This window comes from Sturnira hondurensis, unplaced genomic scaffold (assembly GCF_014824575.4).
Source record: "Sturnira hondurensis isolate 20B ecotype Veracruz unplaced genomic scaffold, ASM1482457v3 Scaffold0021639, whole genome shotgun sequence".
Lineage (NCBI taxonomy): Eukaryota > Metazoa > Chordata > Mammalia > Chiroptera > Phyllostomidae > Sturnira > Sturnira hondurensis.
The window spans coordinates 375944-400729 of NW_028094270.1; the positions used below are offsets into that span (position 1 = coordinate 375944).

General features: G+C 38.1%; 1 pseudogene; it reads right to left on the reverse strand.

The window, feature by feature from the left end:
* Nucleotides 1-9631: 9631 nt before the first annotated feature.
* On the reverse strand, nt 9632-11268 carry LOC118978258 (NEDD8-conjugating enzyme UBE2F-like; annotated as a pseudogene).
* Nucleotides 11269-24786: the final 13518 nt, after the last annotated feature.

Consider the following 24786-nt stretch of genomic DNA (forward strand, 5'->3'; position numbering starts at 1 on the left):
GTTCTCATCCATAGTGTTGACAATCCCTTCCATAAAGTACTGTGCACACTGAACTTTAAAGGTCCATATGGTCCCCTATTCTAGAGGCTGGATTAGAGAGGCTGTGTTTGGGGATAAGTAGACCGCTTCTATGGCGTGGCGTTGAACTCTTGGGGTTCTGGGTGGCCAGGGGCCTTGCCCGATATAAAAAACAACAAAACAAATCTCGCAAATGACATTCCCTGACAAAGTACTTCCTGACTTCAGGGACAAAACATCAAGGCAACCAATTTGAAAAAGGGATCTCATTGTCTAGGCCTTCTTGTACAAGCAAAAACTGGCAGCTGTTGTTCATCTTTCTCATTCAAGGCTCTGAGTTTAGTAGTTTTGTAGATGAGGGCAGTCCTGATCATAAACCTGACTGCATTTGCACAAGATGCTATCTTATCCTCCTGCCTTAAATACTGGCATTTACTTCTCTTCCTTAGTAATAAATTGTTTCTGGATTTTTTTTCTTTATGAAAAACCTATTTAGGTAGGTATCTTTCTCCATAATGATTTTCTTAATGGCATCTGGGAACTCTCTTAGTCAGAGGAATCTGTTCTCCTATTATCTTGACATTTTTTAAAGCCAAACCTCTTCCTAAATTATCAAACTATGTCTCTATGGTCAATTAATATTTGACAAAGGGGGCAGAAGCATAAAATGGAGTAAAAATAGCTGCTTCAACAAATGGCATTGGGAGCTCAGTGTAGGTACATACAAAAAAATGAAACTCAAGCACCAACTTACATCATACACCAGCATAAACTGAAATGGATAAAAGACTTAAACATAAGCCATAACACAGTAGTGTTCTAGAGGAAAGTCCTAGAGGAAAGCATAGGAAGCAAAATTTCAGATAACCAATGCAGCAATATTTTTGCCGATATATCCTTTAGAGCAAGGAAAATAAAGAAAAAATAAGACTACATCAAATTAAAAAGCTTTTGCATGGCTAAAGAAAACATCAGCCCTGGCTGGTGTAGCTCAGTGGACTGAGCTCGGGCCTGCGAACCAGATGATTGCGGTTCAATTCCCAGTCAGGGCACATGCCTGGGTTGCAGGCCAGTTCCCAGCAGGGGACACATGAGAGGTAACCACACATTGATATTTCTGTCCTTCTCTCCTTCCCTTCCCCTCTAAAGATAAAGAAATTAAAAAATATTTTTAAAAAATATCAGCAAAATGAAAGGGAACCAACTGTATGGGAAAACATAGTTGCCAACGATACCTGGGGCAATGGTTTGCTCTCCAAAATGTAGAAAGAATTCATACAACTCATTGCCAGGAAGAAGAACAATCTAATTTAAAAAGTAGACAAAGGACCTAAACAGACACTTCTCCAAGGAGAACATACAGAGGGCACATAGACATATGAAAGAGTGCTCCACATTCACATGCATCTCAGCCTGGCTAGAGATGCAAATTAAAACCACAATGAGATACCACCTCAGGCCAGTTAGAATGGTATTATTAACAAATCAACAAATAACAAGTGCTGGTGAGGTTGTGGAGAAAAGGGAACCCTAGTGTACTGTTGGTGAGAATACAGACTGGTGCAGCCACTGTCGATAACAGTATGGAATTTCCTCAAAAAACTAAAAATGGAACTGACTTCTGATCCAGTGATTTGGCTGCTGGGTTCTACCATAAGAATCCTGAAACACCAATTCAAAAGAACCTTTGCACCTCCATATTTATAACAGTGTTATTTACAATAGCCAAATATTGGAAACAACCTAAGTGCCCATCAGTAAATGAGCGGATCAAAAATCTGTGGTGTCTTCACACAATGGAATACTACACAGCAGAAAGAAAGAAGGAACTCTTATTTTTCACTATAGCATGGAGGGAACTGAAGAGTATTATGCTAAGTGAAATAAGCCAGGCAGTGAAAAACAAATACCATGTGATCTCACCTGTAAGAGGAACCTAATGAACAATACAAACAACCGAGGACAATAGAACCAGACATGGAAACACAGAAAAGACTGATAGGGACCAGAGGGGTGGGGCAAGGGGGATAAGGGAGGAAAGAAAGGGAAAGCCTAGTTAAAGAACAAGTATAAATGGCCCACGAACATGTACAACAGGGTGGGGATTGACTACAGGAGTTGGGGGTGGTGGATAGAGGAGGGGAGAGCAATGGGGAAAATTGGGACAACTATAATAGAAAAACAATGAAAATCAAACTATCCTTTGCTGGTATTAAATTCTCTACCTTTAGATTCTTCACCTTTTGTTTGCTTTAAGTTGTCATGTAATGACTGCTTTTTCTTGAATCATATTTAGAGTCTATAGGTATGCCTTAGAGCACAAGTGGCAAACACAAAGCTCGTGGGCTGAGTCCCACCCTTCCCCTTGTTTTATCTGGCCCAGCACCTTGTTTCTACCCAGCAGCAGTGCTGAGCTCAAGTTCAACTGTTAAGGGTAGTTATATTTATACAGTCCTAAAATTACATTCAGCTCTTTGAAGCCAACCATGAGGCCCGTGTGGCCCCTGGAGAAAATGAGTTTGATACCCCTGCCTTAGAGCATTTTCAATATGAGATAAAAGGGCATTTCACAAGAAGTGTAAGGTTTGATATAGCTACAACAATGGCTTCACAAATGTCCCTTTCTTAACAATTGTCCTTATGCTGGACTTATTTATCTTGAAATGGCAGACAACCATAGCTGCAGATCTCAACCTTCCATACCTGTCAAGCAGTTCAACTCTTTCTTGTAATGTCATGACTTTGTTTCTTAGCAGCACTTCCAGCATCACTAGTGGTACTTCATATGAGTCCCATGGTGTTACTCAAGGTCTAGAGCATTGCACTAAACATGAAAAAAGCACAAGAACCACAAGAGATCACTTTTTACTGTAATGCACAATTTACTAGAGAGGCAACTGCTCCCGTGGAGCTAGTATCATACCCATTTTAAGCACACACTTGCACACTTGAGGTCACCAAAATAGTAACCGGAGGCGGTTACAAAATTGTTACAGTAATACAGTATTATTACAGTTATTTCATGCAGTTGTGATTTAATACTGCAACTTTGCATTTGTTTGTGTTTCTTTCAGCTGTAAATGGTGCCGTATTTTATCTTTTTATAATATATTTGTGCATATTTTATGGTCATAAATGGCAAAATAGACTAGTATATACATGTATTTTATACATTCATGACATACCTAGCTTTTTCTTAATTTTTCATATTTCTATGATGTACAGTTTATTTGTAAGTTTTTTTAAATTGGTGCAAAAACATACAACAAAATTTTTTATTTCTAAAAAATTTCAGTGTATTTATTGAAAAAATATGCGTATGCCCTGGCTGGTGTAGCTCAGTGGATTGAGCGCGGGTCTGTGAACCAGATGATCACGGTTCGATTCCCAGTCAGGGCACATGCCTGGGTTGCAGACCATTTCCCTGCAGGCCAACTCCCAGCAGGGGACGCACGAAAGGCAACCATACATTGATGTTTCTCTCCCTCTCTCCTTCCCCTCTAAAGATAAATAAATAAATAAATAAATAAAAATCTTTAAGAAAAAATATGCATATAAGAAGATCCATACAGCAGTTCAAACTTGTGTTGTTCAAGGGCCAATTATATATGTAATTTTCTTACTCCATATTATGTTCTTTTACTCCATATTATGTTTATAAGAGTCATTCATAATATTGGGTGTACCTGTAGTTCAATTTTCAATGCTGTGTTATAGCCTGTTGTATGAATATACTATAATGCACTTATCCATTCTTCTCAAAGTGGTCATTTAGACTGTTTCTACTTCAATGCTATTATAAAATTTTTTTCTGCTAATGTGCTGTGTTTACAAGGTACACCTAGGTAAATATTTCTATAAGGTATATTCCTAGGAATGGATCATAAATCATATACCTTTCATTGACTGGATAATGACAAATGTTTTGCATTTCATCACCCACATTTGGTGTGTTCCTTTTCTCTGTGTTTTCATCAACATTTGATTGCATCAGACCTTTTACCTTCTGCCCAGCTAGTGAGTGTATAATGGTATTTAATTATAGTTTTAATTCTCATTACCCTGATTATACATGAGACTATAGTTTTCATGTATATTGGCTACCTAGACTTCTTTTTAAGAAGTGACTGTTCAACTAACTTTTTTTTTTTAATGGATGGTCTAGTGATGTGGACCCCAGCCTCTGGGGTCCATGTGTTGTGGTTGCGATGAACAAATTTGCATGGACTACAGAAGTCCTGTGGAGAAAAAAGGACAGCATAGCCACTCTCAGTGAGAGAGAAGCACTGGGCCCTGCCTGGACAGGTTTTATTGCTTTTCTGGGCACATTATGCCTAGGAGGGTCCTCATTTACTATGCACGTGTTTGCTTTAGGTGTTACCTTTAATGCATAACAAAGGAGAGGAAGTTGCTAATTACTACAAAGAAAAAGGATATTTGCAAATGTAAAGGAGAAAGTGGTTGAACTGGTTATACTCCATCCTTGGGAGGTTTAGCATAGATTTTTGGAAGTTACTTTAAAGATATGCATTAAACATTTTCTGCCTCAATTCAGGGTGACGGAGTTTTAGCAAAAAGCAAGCCTCAAAGCAGTCTAGGTACAATGCAGGACTGATTCCCCATGGGAAAACCAATCCATGGGTTTGGCTTCCTGTGTGTCAACTCATGCCTGTTGGCTTTACAATAGGGCTGGGCTACATTTCCCATGCCACGAGGAACGGTTCCCTATAGTCTAGCTCTGATTAATTTATAGAAATTCTTTATATATGCTGAATACTTGTATTTTTAAAGTTGTTTTTGCTGCAAATATCTTTCTACCAATCTGGATTTGTCTTCTGATGTTTGTGAGCATTAAGTTTTTAATTATAATGCAGTCAAAAATATCAGTATGTTCCTTGATATGCAGTATTTTTGTGTCTCATTTAAGAAATTATGTTTTTAATTAGAACTTCTGAGGAATTACCTTATAATTTTTTATAATTTCACTTTTTGCACTTAGATATTGAATCTACCTAGACCTGATGGTTATGTATAAAGTCAGAAAAGGGTTCAATTTCACTTTTTATATGATTATCCAATTTAATAAGAATTATTCATTGTAATGTTTATTATTTTCCCACTTATCTGCAATGCCATTTCTGTCATATATCAAGGGTCTTTAATGGATGTCTATTCTCTGGTCTTTATTACATTCCTTTATTTCTCTATACATATTTTATTACCATAATTTAAAAAATCCAGCCCTGGCTGGCGTAGCTCAGTGGATTGAGCACGGGCCTGTGAACCAGAGGATCGCGGTTCGATTCCCAGTCAGGGCACATGCCTGGGTTGCAGGCCGGTTCCCTGCAGGCCAACTCCCAGCAGGGGACACACAAAAGGCAACCATACATTGATGTTTCTCTCTATCTCTCTCCTTCCCCTTTAAAGGTAAATAAATAAATAAAAGAATACCAGAACCAACAATCCTACCATAAAAAAAAAATCTATATACATATATAGGAAAGAAAGCCATCTTAACCTATTTTTCTTATTCTAGAGTGTTTTTTTTTTAAGATTCTATTTATTTATTTTTAGATAGAAGGGAGGGGAGGGGGAAAGAGGAGAGAAACATCAATGTGTGGTTGCCTACCACACACCCTCTACTGGGGACCTAGCCCGCAACCCAGGCATGTGCCTTAACTGGGAATTGCACTGGCGATCTTATGGTTCTCAGGCTGGCGCTCAAGCCACTGAGCCACACCAGCTAGGGCTTATTCTAGAGTGTCTTGGTTAGAGTGTCTTAGAATATCATCAGCTACTTTGTCTTTTTAATATATTTTAGACTATAAGTTTCAAATTTTGTAAAAGTAATCTTGCTAGGATATTATATGACATAGAATTAAATCTGTATATTAATATGAATATAATTGATACTTTAATGCTGTTTCAGTTCATGAATATATTTCTATACTATATATATACTAGAGTTGCTACAAAATATTACTACATTGTTTAGGTCTCTAACATAATGAAAATTAAGTTGTATCCAAATACAACTTATTTGGATAAGTTGTATTTTCTTGGTGGAAATCCATGTTTATTTCTGGTGTAAATGGAAAAATTTTAAATATAATATTTGGTCAAAAATTTTTGTATATAAATTTATTTGGATTAGTTAATTTCCAAAATTGTTTTCCAAATATGTTTTTTTCTTTTTCATGAATGAATGTTGAATTTCACTGAGCTTTGTTTTTTTCAAACCATTGAAATGATTGTATAACTTGTCTCTAATCTATTAATGTGGTAAGTATATTAATTTTTTAAATGTTAACAACAAAATCTTACATTATAAACCCAGGGTTTTGTTTTCATTAGATTGCTTTGTTAACATTTTGTGTAAGACATTTGCATGCAGGTTAATGAGTAGAAGTTATCTGTAGTGTTTCTTCTTATGCTGTTCGTGTTATGCTATGTCCCATGCTGTCCTTGTCACAGCAAGTCTATGCTGGCACCATAAAATGGGTTAAGAAATGTTCCTTCATTTTCTATATTTTTACTTGTTTTCTATATTACAGTGTAATATTTCAACTACTTTTAAGATAATTGGTAAAATTTGATGGTGAATTCTTTATTTGGGCTTTGAATTTTTATGGGAAATGTTCAATGTCTATACAACCAGAGACGCTGAAATAAAGAACAAACTGACAGTAACCAGAGGACAGTGTGAGAGGGATAATGGGGGGACAATAGGGAAGGGCTATCAAGGAATGTGTATAAAAGACACATGGACAAAGCCAAAAAGGGTAGGTTCTAGGGAGGGAGGCAGGGATGGGTGAAGCAGGAGGGCATGGTGGGGTGAAAATGGAGGCAACTGTACTTGAACAACAATGAAAAAAATTACTGAGTCATTCATTTTAATGGCTATGTGGCTGTTGAGATTTTCAACGCCTTCTTGATCTTATTTGGGTAAGTTGTGTTTTTCTTGGACTGGTATACATTTATTAATAAGTGTTAATAAGTAAAAGTGGTATTATTTAAATATTTATGTAATGTCTCTCGCACCTGGGTGATGTCTTTTCTCAACCCTGTGTATTTGCTAATTGTGCCTTCACTCTTTTTAGCATCTTGCAGTCATATATTTTATTATTTTCTTTTATAACTTTTAGTGGTTTACTGTGCTGTACTCTTTCTTATTTTTTGAGTTGTGATCACAGACTAATTTCTTGTGGTGCATACACTAAAAATAAGTTTGTATTGTGAGATGGGAAACAGATTTAAAGTGTAAGGAAAAGCTAAACTGGGATATAGGCTCTTCAATCCTGCGCCAACTTTATGGGTAGCACTGGAGCAGGTAGTACCGACCAGGGAGAGTCCTGCATTGGGTGTTCTGCATTGGGCTGGGCTGATAACCCCTTCTTCACTGAGTTATTACATGTGGGAATGGACTTCAGGTAGACAGCCCTCTGAGGCTGAGGCAGACTCTGGGGGAGCTGACAAATAAAGACTATCTGCTGACTGCACTATCTACAGCATGGAAGCTAGTGCTCCTCTAAAGAAGAATCTTAGTCAGGTGGACACTTGTTAATTTTTTTACATTTTTGTTTTCCATATATGCATTGTGTCTGTAAATTTCCCTCTAATTTCTCCTTTATCTCCTTCTCACTACTTTTGCAATATAGTGTTTTGTTATTATTCAGTGCAGATTAAAATTTTTTGACATACAGATATAGCTAGAGGTATTTTTTAAATTTAATTTTCATTACACCTTTTCTATTACCATTTAGTCCCCTTATACTGCCTCCCCTCAGCAATGACCACACTGTTGTTCATGTCCATGAGTCCCTTTTCCTTTCTGCTCAGTCCCTCTGCCACCTAACCCCCTCCTCTTTATGGAGCTAGACATGTTTTTTAAAGATTTTATTTATTTCTTTTTAGAGAGAAGGGAAGGGAGGGAGAAAGAGGAGAGAAACATCAATGTGAGAGAGAAACATCAATCAGTTGTTCCTTGTCTGAGCCCTGACTGGGTTGAAACCTGCAACCCAAGCATGTGCCTTGACCAGGAATAGAACTGGGGACATTTCACTTTGCAGAACAACAGTTCAAACAACGGAGCCACACCATTCAGAGTGAGGTTTGGTTTTATTTTAAATTTCCAAAATACATATTTTTTGCTAGTTACAACTTTTTAAAATTACTGATATCTAATTTAATTCTAACATGGCTGTAAATATAGTCTATATAATTTAATTCTACTAAAACTTGTTGGGACTTGCTTTATGTTCCAATGTTTGTCATTTTTTGTAAATTATGTCCTTAAAAATGTGTATTCTATAGTTATTAGTGCTTCATATTTGAGAAGCAGTATGAAGGGTCTTCATCTATCAAAAAGGCCAGCTACCTGCTATGACTACTATGGATTCCTTCCTTTATTTTATATTTCAGTCTTTCATCTGTTTTTTTCTAGATTTTATTTATTTATCTTTAGAGGGGAAGGGAAGGAGAGAGAAGGAGAGAAATATCAATGTATGGTTGCCACTCGTGAGTTCCCCGCTGGGAACTGGCCTGCAACCCAGGCATGTGCCCTGACTGGGAATCAAACCGTGATCCACTGGTTCACAGGCCCGCGCTCAATCCACTGAGCTACACCAGCCAGGGCTTATCTGTTTTTTTTTTTTTTTAATTTCTCTTCAAGAGTTGTTTGACACATCATCTCTCTGTCTGATCTATACAATGAAAATACAAACTAAAACAGAACAGCAAATATAAGTAAAAACATTAAATTTTACAAACCACAATCTTTTCAAAAATATATTTACATTAAATACACATTTCAGTAATAGATCTATACTGAATTCTGGCAAGCTTCACAACCCCAAAGTAAGGTCACTGTTGGTGGAAGGAGCTAAAAGAATCTGCATCCAATCACTATTTGTAGTGGGTTTCTTACTGAAAATCTGCAAGCTACAACAAGAAAATCACCAGTATCACCTGTGTAGGAAAGTGATTTCTTTGTGGAGGAAAGGGAAAGAAGCAAGCTCTACGTTTAAGTCTGAGTTAATTACAACTTCTCAAAAATCTCTTCAACATCCTATACTGTACTGTTTGAAATTTGACTTTGGGTAGAGGGCACGCAATACAATAAGAAGACCATGTATCATAGAAATGTATACTTTATAGCTGGTGTGAGGTTTAGGGGTGGAGAGATTGAGTAAAATATAAAAAAGGAATCACAGACAAAGGTGTGGTGGTAGCTGGGGAAGGGAGTACAAGGGGGCAAAATGGTAATGGAAAAGATACAATAAAGATTAAATAAAAAAGAGAAATATACCCTTGAAACATACAATCTTATTAACCAGTGTGACTGCATAAATTTAATAATAAAAAAGTAAACATGTTAAGATGAGCAGACAACTCTTTATAACCTAAACACATTTTATTGCTGTATTTATATGGAACTCTCCAGTCTACAATGGACAGTTGTGAAGAGGTTCTCTCTCAGGATTGTCATCAAAGGACTCTAGACAACTCAGTGGGACTGAAGCAGCACGAGGTCCTGAGTGCAGGGCACCTGTTGGTGCAGGCTGGAGTCAAACTTCTAACACATAGTTCATGGCCTAGCAGTCTTTCCCTCCTGTCATCTGATGTAACGTTTAAGATAGTGTTCAACTTTATTCCAGAAGTCTTCCTTGCCCCTCAAGTGATGTTCTACAGTTTCAGTATTCAGTGCACCATCAAATTCAAAAGATCAGTTAACAAACAGTTTAATCCCCAAACAACATCCTTCAACGTCCTTGTGGGGAGCTCAGCCAGGGTCATCAAATATTCCCTCCGTAAACTTGGACACATTTTGCTTGCCTCTGTGATGACAGGTCTGATGCCAGACCCTGGTCAAGCATTCCCTCCTCACATTGGGAGGCACCAAGTTGTACACCCCTGTTTCAAACTGAAGTCTTCCACCCTGGTAGAGACCCTCATCTGGGGTTACAGTTAGCTGAAAGCAGTGGAGCTTGTTTGGATTTGGAAAATGCACTTCACACATGTAAGTCAGCTTTAAGCTCTGCAACCACTTTAGTGAGATCCTATCTCTCACAGACATCCTTAGAGTGGAGTTGGAGGCCATTGCTGACCTTGGGGACCCTTTGAGACCATCATCACGCTTCAGTTTGCTTGCCAGCATCAGCACTACTGTTACTTTTACCCTGGGCACCCCGAGACAGGTGAGGCAGGCCTAGTGCCCCACACCATGGTGCCTGGCCCCTCACAGATGCACTGGCCCTGGGCCTAGGACTCAGACTCCTTCTTCTGTTGTTTTTTAAAATGAAAGTATCCTTGAAGTATGAAGTGTGAAGCCTTGAAGTATTAGTCACTAAAGCCTTTAATTTGGATAGTATGAGCTAGATTATGGAGAGAATGGGATTTGTGGTTAAGAAGATAGTAAGTGTTACCTAATGACATATAGTTCACTCTGAGGAGGGAAGATCTGTATGAAATTTCTGTGGGAAGTAAAGAAAACAAATGCCTGAATGAAAGAAAAAATACAAAGTGGAGGGTAAATAGGAGTGCTTGGAGGGCAAATTTTCTTGCAATCTACTTCCTTCTCTCCAAAACTACAGTGTTCTCCAACTGTGGAACAATTGTAACTATTATGGGACAGTAATCTTTTAAAATAGGGTTTCCCATTTGGGACACACTTCTTGAAGGAATATGAAGAAATTATCCAGAAAATAGCTAGAGAATTAAAGTATCTGAAACACTGTGGCCATCCCCATCTGCTGCTGACCTAGTAATAATAACATCACTCATTGGATTGATTTTCCTCCCGGTGTTTTCCCTGTGCTTTCATTCTACCTGTGGCCCTGCTTCCTTTTCCCAACTCCATCAGTGCAGGAGCAAAAGGCAAATTTTAAAAAGGCAAAAAAAAAAAGAGTCTTCTTGGCTGTAGTTTTCAGTATCCACACCAGTTGAAGGATCTGAGAACACCTAAGATAAAGGCAACATATTTGGAAGAAATAGGGTTTGAGAAAAGTTGAGTTCATTCCACATACACTACGGGGGAAATTTCTCAGATTGTGGAGAAGGTAGGAGCAGGATAGACACTGACATCAGAGTGTTTGGTGGGTCTCAGGGAGAGGGCCTTGCTAATGTTCCTCTGACAGGAGCTTGGAGATGGATAAAAACCTACCAATTGGAGAGTTTCTGTATTTTCTTTATAAAACAAAACTCCAGAACTGCAGACAGGGCCACAGCAAACCTCATACAAGCTTCTCTCATGATAGTGCACAGAACTTGAATGGAGCCCACAGAATTAAGAATCTATGAAGATGGGAGCCAGGAGTGTGTCAGCAATGACCTGATGGCTGAGGTCCAGCTATTTCAGGGCATATCTCTCAAACAGATATCCCTACCTGGCTTCACACCTTGGAACCATGTAAATGGTTTCCCAAATTACAGATAACCTAAGGAAAGAATAGAGACCCCAAACTAGCTGAGATAAGGCTTCCATCACATAAGATGACCAGGAGCTCAAAATACAACTTATGCATACGTTACTGTTTATTGAAGACTTATTTACATGAAAATTTATTCAATTTATGTACATCATTTCACTTAATTCCCACAGTAACCCTAAAAGAAGGGTATTATACTATCTCGTAAATAGGAAACTGAGTGTCAAAGAGTTTAAAGGAGTTGCTAAGATTTGTACTCAGATACATGACAGTGGATTTCATGCTTTTAATTACTATGTGCTTGTATCCCCATAACTAGCCATAGCACATTCTTCCATATCTCAGTTCTGGTCACCTAATCTCAAAACATAGTTATCACAAGATTTGTAATCATTTCTCTGATTCATATGAATATTGGAAAGATAAATGATGGCAGAACACTTATAATTTAATGTAAATTTTTGAAAATTATCAGTGAACCTTTATTAAATGTCTACTTTGCCTAAAGCATTACATTATTATTTCAAGATTATGTTATGAGTTCAAGAAACACAAAGATGAGGGAAGCACAGTCACTTACTCTCAAAGGATTTTAATCCAACAGTAGAATTAAGAGAGAGGTGTGTATATACAGTGCAAAATCATGAAGAGGACAGGCTGGGTGAGGAATTAGTCACCTTTAAGGGTTCCAAGTCAAGGGCCAGTGTCAGAATGCAGACATTTTAAAGTCTGGTCATATCAGTTTAACTGATTATAACAATTCTTTTGGATTGTGAGAAAAGAAAAGACAAGGACTTACTTTATTTATTTTTTAGTTTTTCTAGTTTTTTAAAATTAAATTTATTGAGAGATATTAGTTAATAAAGTTATATAGGTTTCTGGCTTATTATTCTATAAACCATCATCTGTATATTGTATTGAATGTTCACCACCCAAAGTCAAGTTTCCCTCCATCACCATTTATCCCCCTTTTACCCTCTTCTATCTCTCCCACCCCACTTTCCTTCTGCCAATCACCACACTGTTGTCTGTATCTATAAGTTTGTTTGTTTGTTTTGCTTAATCCCTTCACCTTTATCACACAGCCCCCAAACCTCTCTCCTCTCTGACAGCTGTCAGTCTGTTTTCTGTGTCTATGAGTTTGTTTCTTTTTTTTGCTAGTTTGTTTTGTTTATTAGATTCCATATACAAGTGAAATCATAAAGTACTTGCCTTTAATGGGTTTATTTGACTTAGCATAATTCTCTTCAGGTCAATCTACGCTGTTGCAAAAGGTACAATTTTCTCCTTTTTACAGCCAAGTAGTATTCCATTGTGTAAATCTACCACAAGTTTTTTATTCATCACATACTGATGGAAACTTCAGCTGCTTCCAAATCTTAGCTATTATAAATAATGCTGAAATGAATATAAGGGTGCATATATTGGTTCTATTTAAAATTATTCTCATCGAAGATTGATCCTAGAATATAGTAAGTGAGTAGAAGTTCAAACACAGATTCTGAAGGAGGAGGTACCATGTTTTGTGATGGTTCCTTAAAACTATAGACCCAAATCCCAGTAATAAGTCCCCAAGTTTCAGGGTAGCTTGTCAGAGGGGAGAGCAGGACAACATGGTTAGACATCAATTTAGCCATTCTGAAGAGCCAGAAGGGGCCTTCTGAAATGTTGATTTTGGAATACAGAGCTTAAACTTTGAGCACTTATCCATTCTTCAATTTCCTTTCTCTGTTTAAATAAATTTTCTTTATTGACTGTTTTGTAAACTCACATAACCTCATTTTGGTTAAGGAAAACATAACAGACAAAGACTATAACCCCCTGGGACTGCTTCCCAAGACAAGTTATGGGGCTTCCTCTCTATTATGTCATATTAAGACTGTGATTCCACCATCACTCATTCTTTTCAGAATGTGTTGGGATACCTGGCATAACCTTAAGACCATTCTAAAATCTATATATTTTTAATTCTTATAGGGGACCATTCTGTGTGGCATGGGGAATGTAGCCCAGCTCTTGATTCAGAAAACGTACAGGGAACAAGGTCAGCACACAGGAACCATTCCCATGGATAGGTCCCCCCATAGGGAATCAGGGCTGCATTGTACCTAGGCTGCTTTGAGGCTTGCCTTTGCTAAAACTTCCTCACCCTGAATTGAGGCAGAAATGTTTACTGGATACCTTTAAGGTAACTTCCTAAATCCTGTGCTAAACCTCTCAAGTATGGAGTGGAACCAGTTCAACCACTTTTTCCCTTGATCAGCAACATCCTTCTCTTTGAAGTAATTAGCAATATTATTTCCTTTGTTTTCTGTAAAAGGTAATCACCTACAGTGAACCTGTGCATAGTAAATAAGGACCATCCTTGATGTAACGTACCCAGAAAACCAATAAAAGCCTGTCTAGGCAGGGGTCAGGCCCTCTCTCACACTCAGAGAGTGGCCATGCCATCCCTTTTTCTCCACAGGACTTATTTGTTTGTGGCATCCACAACACATGGACCCTTGGGCCAGGGTCTGCATCAAATTCTGAATAAAATGATCACTGTTATTCCTTCAGGGGTGAATTTGATATCTGATTATACAGGGTGAGAACCAGAGAACCAGGGGTGGATGCAAGGAGACTGACACATTTTCTGACTTTTCAGTTAGAAGTAACTCTTCCTTTCTCTGTGATTCTGCAGTGCTTTATGTTTTATTTTACTTTTATGATTAGCCTAATCATAGTCTGATCTGTGTTATGTCTAGTTATTGTAGAGTACATCAACTGTTTTGTCTACTCAGCGCTATTTAAAATTTTAATTTAGCACTTTAACTTGGAAATTCCCCATAGCTACTTTATTCCATTCTAGTAGAGCTAACAATTATAATACCAAGTTTTTCTGATCACAGGTTTGGGTATAAGATCCAGTCTTGGCCAATGATAGAACACCATTATCTTCTCTTCAGAGATTGGCTCATAGATGAAATAATGACCCTAGAGTGGCCACTCAGAGCTCTTCCCTAGATTATTTTTAATAGATACTGGGAGAAAGATACTCTTTCTTTTCCCTTACAGTGCAAGCTAAAGGAATATGCCTGCAAAGCTAATTATGGTTATGCCCCCTACCTTATGAAAGAGTCTAAGGGAATAAGGCTAAATCACAACTTTAAGTTAAGTAAGAGATTGAGAATCACAATGTTATTTGAATCCCTGGATGCAGTTAATCATGATTGCCAAAATTATTATTTATGTTAAACTTAAAGAAGGGTATGTGTTCCATAAATGAGGACAACCTATTTTATTTTAATTTTCTTTCACTGCTCTAATTCTAAGTGTCTGCAACAGTGCCTGTCACATAGTAGACACTTAAGTAGAATTTGTTTAATAGTATTTGAAAACTGGATGATTAATGAAAAACAAAGTAAAATCATCTTTTCAACCACTTAATGGGATTCTTGAGAAAAAAAACAAGGGACGATTATTACAGAGTTGTGGGTATTGAAGCTATTTGGTGGAACTGTGGTATAAATTTCATTGTTATTTTTCTGTAAGTATTTATTTTTAAATATAACACACAGAAAAAATGTGTAAAACATAAACAAACAATGTATTCAAATGAATTATAAGGTGAAACCTATGAACCACAACTACAGTCAAAAAAGAAAACATTGCCAGTATTCCAGAAGCTCTTTGTCTGTTCATTCTGGATTATCTCCAGCTCTGTCTAGCTGCCAGGGGAAACCACTGTGCTGAACTTTCAGCTCCAATATATGCACCCCTTGACATTACTGTTTAGTTTGTATTTTGTGAACCAAATGTAAACAATGTATTATATTATACAATATCTATATTATTTTGATTTTTACTCAATATTGTGTTTATGTGATTCATCCAAATTGATTCACATTGCCTTATTTTATTTTTATTGCTGTATTTTATAAATATTATGTATTCTGCTGCTGAAGTAATTCTTCCCTAGGCTTTGGCTATGGAATCTATGGTGCTATTACAGTAGTTAGTTAGTTATTTAAAAAGGGAGCAAATGGAATCAGCTATTCCAGACTCTCCAGGAGAGAGCCTGCGTTGCCCTGCCGAAGGGGCCACCCAGAGCAGGCAGGAACCCATCTCCCAGGGGAACAACCAGTCAATTCCCACAGACTACTAGGGGAATGGAGAACCGATAAAAGGGAAATCGTTTGCTGAGGCATGCATAGTAGAAGCCAAGATGGCATGGGGACGTGGGGGGTTCTTCTACTTTCCAGCACAAGTGATAGGAGCTAAAATGATAATATACAAGTAAAGGGGAGGAGTCAATTTGGGAAAAACTGAAAAAGCATCAGATTGAGTAAGGTCACTGAACTCCAGCAGATCCAAGAAAGGGATTAGATAAAGGGAAATCCCAGAACAAGCCCCCCAAATTAGGAAAAAGATCGTTTATTTTGAAAGAAAGCCTATTCTCTCTCCAGGCTGGGGTTATATAATCAAAGCTTAATAAAGGTCTGGGGCTTGTTTGTTTGAGTGCTCATTCTCTCTCTGTAGCAGCTATGTGGGCCTAAGTGTGGGTCAAAGTGCAGTGTAGGTTGTAGGGCAGGGGCCATGGGGCTTTGGTGACAGATATACATGAATAGGGACGTGAGACACAAAGAAATTATGCATCTGTGAGTGTTGGCTTGCTGGGCCTGAGGCCCCAGAGGTTGGACTACTCCCTCAGTGAGACAACGCTGAGCCATCTGAAATCTGGGTCACTTTGTCACAGATGTCATTGAGCACTTGGGGGCAGTCCTTTGTTTTAAATCCAATAAATCTTGCCACTATTGTCCACATCCTCCTATGCATGAGTCCCAAAATGTTTTTCTCACAAATCCATGGAGGAATCCTACTACCGCCAGCAACACTGTTATTAAAATTATTGTACACATATCTAGTGTCTTCAATGATTTCTATGGTAGACTTACGTAGGAGTGAAATTGCTGAGTCATAGTGTGCAATGGTTTTTAGCTTTAGCAGATAATGCTCGACATCATCACCAAAACTGGGCTTTCTCAGATTTCTATTTTAGCCAATTTGATGGATATATAGTTGTATTGTGTGCTATAGTCTCTATTTGTAATTTCTTGATTTTCAATAAAGTTGATCTGATTTAATTTGTTTATTGGCCATTTGGATTTTTTGTTTGTACTTCAAATAACAGTCTTCAGCCTACTGTTTTTATTAATTTAATTTTTTCTTGTCAATGTGTAATTTCTTGTGTATTCTGGTGATATGGTTAAAAATATCTTCTGGGTTCCGAAGATGGCGATGGAGTGGGAGGGAGCGGATTCCATTTCCCCCACACACATGGGAGAAAATCCTGGCTGATCTACAGAGGAACAGCACAAACAGCCAACAGTTCCCCAGCATATATGAAAATAAGAGATAAGAAATTGTAGCAGACACCAAAAAAAATCAGACGGTAAGGAGACAGCAGCAGGACAATAGGGTCTCAGGGACTGGAGCAGAGACAGGAGTGGCGGCAGTCTTGGCCGGAGACTGGCGCTGGGAGCCTGCTGCCTGGCGGGTCTACCTCAGACTCTTTGGGAGCCCCGGGCTTGCCGCAGGGTCTTTGGGAGAGTGCCAGGTCATCAGCTCCCTCCCGCCTCAGAGAAGAGACCTGTTTGCTTGAGATTGCAGAGAGGGTGATAAGGACAAAGGGCCGTGATCAACCCCAGACACTGTGGTTGCCAACTTGGGAGAACTGAGAGGCACGGCGTGGCCTCTGAGTCACTGGTCTGGCTAGGGGATGGAGCTGTGCTGAGTAGCAGGCTCTCTTAAGGAGAAATTACTTGGAAATTAAACTGAAGAATTGTCCTGCAACAGCCCCTTGGCCTGCTCCCCAGCCAGCCTGGCAGTGACCTCGAGGTTGGGCAGAAGACCTACAGTCCCCCCACAGAACTGGGAAGGGTCCACGCTTGAGCCCGCAGGACTGAGGCAGCCTGGTCAGCGCGTGTGCTGGTCGAACCCCAGCCCACAGCGATGACTCCTGGGGAAAGTGCTCTGAAGAGGACCTGGATCATATTTGTGGGAATGTGGGGAGAGATGCCAGGTTAACTCTTGGGATAGCGCTTGCAGAAAGACCACACCAATTGCCCCTTAGCCTGCTGCAGCCATCAAGACCAGAAAAGGCGGTTTGGCCAGTTTGAAACCAACAAGAGATGTTTTTTGGGTTTTGTTTGTTTTCTGTTTTTTTTAAAGTAATCTTTTATCATTTTAATTTTATTATTGTTTTATCTTTCAATACCTCTTTCCTCTCTTTTATTCTTTCTTGTTTTATTCCTTCTTCCTTTCTTTCCAAACTTATCACTTCTCCCTCCCTTTTCCTGCCTTTTTTTCCTTTTACCCATAAGTGACACAAACAACTTGGAACTGAGAAAAGACAAGAGTTGGATTCAAAGAGGAAGCACCCCAACAGTAGAGACAAAGAGACAAATCTCACTTTGCTATAGCAGAGAAGCCACAAATTGCTGCATACTATGTATTTTAATTTTTCATTATTCTCACATCTTTTATATATATTTTTAAAGATTTTATTTATTTATTTATCTTTAGAGGGGAAGGAGAGGGAGAGAAACATCAATGTATGGTTTCCTTTCGTGCATCCCCTGCTGGGAGTTGGCCTGCAGGGAACCAGCCTGCAACCCAGGTATGTGCCCTGACTAGGAATCAAACCCCGATCCTCTGGTTCGCAGGCCCGCACTCAATCCACTGAGCTACACCAGCCAGAGCCATTTTTTATATTTTAATAGTATCTTTGTATTCCTCCTCTTTCTGTATAGGCTTCTTTGCCTTGGCTGGTTATATTGTGTCATTTGACAGGTTTCCCCTGTTCTCTCTTCCACAGTGTATTGCTAATTTTCTATCGTTCACGTCACTTGTGTTCATTTAGCACACTACTCAAAGGTCTATACTCCCTATTCAGGTTATCCAGATCACATAGAGTCTGTCATATGATTGTTGCTCTAATATTATTGTAAATAATAGCTGTTCTATACAACCGTAAATACTTCACAACACACCTCCGGGATCTTAGCCCACTTCACAGTCTCCTGAACTCTATTACTGTAGAGGTTAACTCTATTTGCTCACACACTACACCTATTTACTATCCTTTACTCTCACCTTACCTCAGAATCTGCCCTCCCACAACCTCACTGCTTTCTATATTCAACTCACAAGCCTTCCTTCCCCAACAAAAGTCTTATCTTCTTTCCATCCTTTTTTAAAAATGGCTAGTGGGGTTGAAGATTAAGGTTAACACTACACATAGCCTAAAGATCTTGTATCTCTTCTCTACCACTTGTGATTGCAAATATCATAAAATACTCTCCTGCTGTCATAAAGCACTTTGCCTCCCCCTCCAACTGATCACTAAAAAAAGGAGTAGGTGGAAGCAAAGAACTCCAGGATACCCACTGGAAGAGGAAACAAAACAACAAAGGAACCACCAACAGATAACAACAGAAGAAGGTGAAGGAGGGAGTAGAAACCACACAAACCTCAATCCAAGACTTATCTGGAAATACAACTAAATAGTGGAGAAACTACCCAGTATAAACAACTGAAAAAAGGCAAAAGAGAATTCTCAAAACCTTGTACACACAGAAGAACTAGCTTCAACACAACCTACTCTAGCCAGTACAACAAATTAAAACAGGTGCTGGACATAGGGACAATCAGTTAACAAGTTGGTGGGAAGGACGCACAAAAGAAAGACCCCAAAACAACCAAAACCCAAAGACAAACACAGAGCCAACTTAAATGACAGCCCAAGACAAGAGAGCTTGAGAGATTAAGGAGACTATACCACCAAAGCTCACAGTTATTATACCACAGAAGTCCAAACCATAAACACAGGAAGCCAGAGAGATCAATTTAGAAGCTGAAGCTAACAAGAAGAGTATCGCAAACAATGGGAAGACAAAGAAACAATCCCCAAATGAAAGGAAAGGAGGAAGCCTCAGAAAGAATGCTAGATGAATAGAAGCAAGTCAGCTATCAGATACTGAATTCAAAGTACTGGTTATCAGGAAGTTCAAAGAGCTCACAATGAGCTACCAGAAACTACAGGAGAATTACAATGAACTCACTGCAAACTATATCAACATGAAAAAGGAAATAGAAAATATCAGCAAGGGCCAAGAGGAAATGAAGAAATCAATTTCTGAACTGAAGAACACAGTAGAAAGAATCAAAAGCAGGATCAATGAAGCAGAAGATCAGACCAGTGAGTTGGAGGAGAAAGTAGGAAAATACACCCAGAAAGAGCAAGAAAAAAAAAAGAGAGACTCAGAAAGAATGAAGAGGGATTAAGAGAAATGCAAGACAATATGAAATGTAATAATATTCAAATAATAGGGATACCAGAAGGAGAAGAAGAAGAACAAGAGATAAAAAATATTTGAAAGAGTAATGAGAAAAAACTTCTTTAATTTGAGGAGAGAAAAAGTCACACAAATCCAGGAATCACAGAGACTCCCAATCAAGAGGAACTCAAAGAGGCCTACATCAAGACACATCATCATTAAAATGGCAAAATTCCAAGATAAAGAGAGAATCTTAAAGGCAGCAAGGGAGAAAAAGGAAGTAACATACGAGGGAGCCCCAATAAGGTTAGCTGCTGACTTCTCAATGGAAACTATCCAAGCCAGAAGAGAATGGCAAGAAATATTCCAAGTAATTGGACTTGCAACCAAGGGTACTTTACCCAGCAAGACTCTCAATCAAGACAGAAGGCCAAATAAAGAGCTTCCAAAAAAAAAAAGAAGTCTAAAAAAATACACCTCCACCAAACCAACTCTGCAAGAGATGCTCAAAAGACTGCTTTAAGGAAAGGAAGGAAAAGAGAGAGACAGAGAGGAACATAGGTACAAAAATGGCAATGAATAAGTACCTATCAATAATGACCTTAAATATAAATGGATTAAATGCTCCAATTAAAAGACATAGAATAGCTGAATGAATAAGAAAGCATGACTGACACATATGCTGCCTACAAGAGACCCACCTCAGGACAAAGGACCTACACAGACTGAAAGTGAAGGGCTAAAAAACAAATTTTCCAAGCAAATGGCCAGAAAAAAAAAGCCGGGGTAGCAATACTCATATCAGACAAAATGGACTTCCAAAAAGGGGCCATAAAGAGAGACCCAGAATGTCACTTCGTAAAATTCAAGAGAAGAATCCACCAAGAAGACATTAATATCATAAATATATATGCACCCAACATAGGGAGCACCCAAATATATAAGAAAAATCCTAGAAGACTTCAAGAAAGATATTGACAGCAACATAATTATAGTAGGGGACTTTAACACCCCACTGTCAAAAATGGACAGATCTTCCAAACAAAATATCAACAAAGATATTGTGGCATTGAACAACACCCTAGATAAAATGGACTTAACTGATATATATATATATATATATATATATATATATAGAGAGAGAGAGAGAGAGAGAGAGAGAGAGAGAGAGCCCTTCATCCCAAAGATGATAAATACAAATTCTTCCCAAATGTACATGGGACATTTCCAAATACAGACCACATGATAGGACACAAAACAACTCTCAACAAATTCAAGAAAATTGAAATAATACCATACATTTTCTCTGACCACGAGGGTCTGAAACTGGAAACCAACCCCAAAGGGAAAACCCAAAACACCCAAAATCATGGAGATTGAATAGCATGCTATTAAACAACGAATGGGTCAAGAATGAAATTAAGGAAGAAATCAAAAAGTTTCTGGAAACAAATGAAAATGAACTCATAACAACCCAAAACTTATGGGACACAGCAAAGGCAGTCCTGAGAAGGAAATTTACAGCAATACAGGCCTACTCAAAAATATAGAAACATTTCAAATAAACAACCTAACCCTACGCCTACAAGAACTCGAGGAACAACAACAAAGACAGCCCAGAGCAAGAAGAAGGAAGGAAATAACCAAGACCAGAGCAGAATTAAATGACATAGAGACTAAAAGCACAATGCTAAAGATCAATGAATCCAGGAGCTGGTGTTTTTGAAACAATAAACAAAATTGACAGGCCTTTAAGTAGGCTCATCAAGAATAGAAGAGAGAGGACCCAAATAAACACAATCAGAAATGACACAGGAGAGTTTACAACTGATACCACAGAAATACAAAGAATTGTAAGAAATTACTATGAAGAACTGTATGCCAAGAAATTTGAAAACCTAGATGAAATGGACAAATTTCTAGAAAAATATAATCTTCCAAAACTCAATGAAGAAGAAGCAAAAAGCCTGAACAGACCAATAACAGCAAATGAAATTGAAGCAGTAATCAAAAAACTCCCGTCACACAAAAGCCCTGCACTAGCTGGTTTCACAGGAGAATTCTACAAAGCATTTAAGGAAGAGCTAACCCCTATCCTTCACAGACTATTCCAAAAATTCCAAAAGGACGGAAGACTCAAACTCTTTTTATGAAGCCAGCATCATCCTAATTCCAAAACCAGATAAAGACACAACAAAGAAAGAAAACTTCAGGCCAATATCGCCGATGAACATAGACACTAAAATCCTCAACAAAATATTGGCAAACCACACACAGGAACACATTAAAAAGATCATACACCATGACCAAATGGGATTCATCCCAGGGATGCAAGGATGGTTCAATATCTGCAAATCAGTAAGTGTAATACACCACATAAACAAAAGCAAAGACAAAAATCACATGATCATAGCAATAGATTCAGAAAAAGTTTTTGATAAGGTACAACACCTATTTATGATAAAAACACTCAGCAAAGTGGAAATAGAGGGAGCATTCCTCAACATAATAAAGGCCATATATGAGAGTCCTACAACCAACATCATACTCAATGGGCAAAAACTAAAAGCTTTTCCACTAAGATCAGGAACAAGACAAGGTTGTCCACTTTCACCACTTCTATTCAATACAGTATTGGAAGTTTTAGCCACAGCAATCAAACAAAAAAAGGAAACAAAAGGCATCCAAATTAGAAAGGAGGAAACAAGACTGTCATTGTTTGCAGAAGACATGATAGTGTACATGGAAAATCCTATAGACTTTACCCCAAAACTGCTTGACCTAATAAATAATTTCGGCAAAACAGTGGGATTCAAGTCAATATTCAGAAATCAAAGGCGTTTTGTATACCAACAATGAAACAGCAGAAGCAGAAATCAAGGAAAAAATCCCATTTGATATAGCTAAAAGAAAAATAAAATACCTTGGAATAAACCTAACCAAGGAGGTAAATGTCCTACACACAGAAAACTACACAACACCGAAGAAAGAAATCAAGGAAGACACAAACAAATGGAAACATTGTCCATGTTCATGGATTGGAAGAATTAACATCATCAAAATGTCCATACTACCCAGAGCAATTTACAGATTCAATGCAATACCTATTAAAGTACCAATGACATACTCCAGAGACATAGAAAAAGCACTTTAAAAATTTATATGGAACCACAAATGACCTCAAATAGCAGCTGCAATTTTGAGAAAGAAGAACAAAGTAGGTGGGATCATAATACCTAATACCAAACTGTATTACAAGGCCACTGTAAGCAGAACAGCCTGGTACTGGCAGAAAAATAGGCACATAGACCAATGGAATAGAGCAGAGAGCCCAGAAATAAACCTAAGGCTCTACAGTCAATTAATATTTGAGAAAGGGGGCAATAACATAAAATGGAGTAAAAAATGGCCTCTTCAAAAAAGTGTTGGGAAAACTGGACAGCTATGTGCAAAAAAAATGAAACTCGACCATCAACTTACATCATACATCAAAATAAATTCAAGGTGGTAAAAGACTTAAATGTAAGCCGTGACACCATTAGAGTTCTAGAGGAAAACATAGGCAGAAAAATCTCAGATATTTTATGCAGCAACATTTTTATTGATATGTCCCCTAGAGCAAGGGACATAAAGGAAAGAATTAACAAATGGGATCTCATCAAAATAAAAAGCTTCTGCATGGCTAAAGACCATTATGGAAAACAGTATGGAATTTTCTCAGAAAACTAAAATTGGCCTGCCTTTGGACCCAGCAATTCCACTGCTAGGATTGTATCCTAAGAATCCTAAAATACCAATCCCAATGAACATATGCATCCAATGTTCATAGCAGCACAATTTACAATAGCCAAGAGTTGGAAGCAACCTAGATGCCCGTCAGTAAATGAATGGATCAAAAAACTATGGTACATATACACAATGGAATTTTATGCTGCAGAAAGAAAGAAGGAGCTCCTACCTTTTGCAACAACATGGATGGAACTGGAAAGCATTATGCTGAGTGAAACAAGCCAGGTGTTGAAGGACAAATACCATATGATCTCACCTTTAACAGGAAGCTAAACAACAAAACAAACAAGCAAGCGAAATATAATCAAAGGCACTGAAATAGAGAACAGGCTGACAGTGACCAGAGGGAAGAGGGGAGGGACTTAGAGGAACATATATAAAGGATACATGGACAACAACTAAGAAAGGTGGAAATGGGAGGGAGGGTGGAGCGTGGGGGGTGGGATGGGATGGGAGTAATAGACAGAAAACTCTACTTGAAAAATAATTAAGTAAATTTAAAAATAAATACAAATAAATACAAATAAAAAAGAAAACAGTATTAAAATAAAAAAGAACCAACTATATGAGAAAACATATCTGTCAATGATACCTCAGACAAGGTTTTAATCTCTAAAATATATAAAGAACTCACACAACTCCACTCTAGGAAGACAATAAACACAATTAAAAAAATGGGAAAGGACTTGAACAAACACTTCTCCAAGTAGGACATAGAGAAGATCCAGAGACACATGAAAAGATGCTCAATATTGCTAGCTATCAGAGAGATGCAAATTAAAACCACAATGAGATACTACTTCATACCAATCAGAATGGCCATCATAAACAAAGGAACAAACAACAAATATTGGAGAGCTTGTGGGGAAAAGGGGACCCTATTTCACTGTTGGTGAAATTGCAGAAAGGTACAACCATTATGGAAAATAGTATGAAATTTTCTAAGAAAATCAAAAGTGAATATGCCTTTTGACGCAGAAATTGCACTGCTAGGACTTTATTCTAAGAAAAATGAAACACCAATCCCAAAGAATCTATGCACCCCAATATTCATAGCAGCACAATTTACAATAGCCAAGAGCTGGAAACAACCTAGGTGCCCGTCAGTAAATGAATGGATCAAAAAACTGTGGTACATTTCCACAAAAGAATTCTATGCAGCAGAAAGAAAGAAGGAGCTTCTACCCTTTGAAACAGCATGGATGGAACTGGAAAGCATTATGCTGAGTGAA